Source organism: Triticum aestivum, chromosome 2D (genome assembly GCF_018294505.1).
Source record: "Triticum aestivum cultivar Chinese Spring chromosome 2D, IWGSC CS RefSeq v2.1, whole genome shotgun sequence".
Lineage (NCBI taxonomy): Eukaryota > Viridiplantae > Streptophyta > Magnoliopsida > Poales > Poaceae > Triticum > Triticum aestivum.
This window is the reverse complement of record NC_057799.1, coordinates 59,819,693-59,820,540: the sequence shown is the minus strand read 5'-3', so window position 1 is coordinate 59,820,540 and position 848 is coordinate 59,819,693. Positions and strand designations below refer to the sequence as shown.

General features: G+C 45.2%; 1 non-coding gene across 1 annotated transcript; it reads right to left on the bottom strand.

Annotated features, from left to right (window-relative positions):
* Positions 1–298: 298 nt before the first annotated feature.
* Positions 299–460, bottom strand: LOC123056392 (U1 spliceosomal RNA). The gene has a single exon (XR_006426773.1). It is a non-coding gene; the product is annotated as a U1 spliceosomal RNA (small nuclear RNA).
* Between the last annotated feature and the right edge of the window lie 388 nt (positions 461–848).

Genomic DNA, 848 nt, shown 5'->3' with positions numbered 1-848 from the left:
TTATGGGCTTATCGCGTTGTCTCCCATTGAATCTTACATGTACTGGTGATGTTGTAGTTTATCATTTTGTCAGCTATAAACTTAACTGCAATACATCAAGAATAAATGGTAAGCAAGGAAATCTGAACTGCATGCTTGCAGATAATCAAGCATGCAGTGTCAACATTTCAAGGGAGCACATTAGACTACCATTCAAATACTAAAATTGAGAATAATACAAATCAAAGGTAAAAATATTACCAAAAGGATAGTGTAGCCCACGACTCTTCAAATTTTATATTTTAAAAACTAAAATAATTCAAATTTAGCACAAACCCGTACCTCCTCTATCATAAATTATGACATCCACTCTCCCACTTGAGGAGATGGTAAGCCAGCGCATCCACCAAGTGCAATGTGGACCACTAGCCTAGGCCACGGCTCTTCTTGATAAGCCGTCGACCCCGTCCAGTGTAAGTATGTTCCAAGGTTGCACCCCGCCTTGCTTATATAGCTCGCTCTCCCGCTCCAACCTTCTCAACAAGCGATGTGGTACTAAACAAGGGTAATGATCTGTGTTTAATGTGCTGCTCCCTGTGGGCTTCGTGGACGAAGTCCGCAGACCGTGGGCTCGCGTGTTAACATTATTTGGGCCAAAACGTGGCCGTAAGCAGGCCTAGAATGCGGTACTGAGGCCTTCAGGCAAGCGATCACGGGCCCGGCTATACTTCACGGGAGCTCCTGGGCCAGCCCAGGTGAGCTTCGACCACGACGCGAAAAAAGTAAACATGAAGTAAAAGTGCGAAAGCTGGGTATGGCACTCAGGACCGCAAGTATTATTCTCCACTAACGCAACAACGAGTAGACCA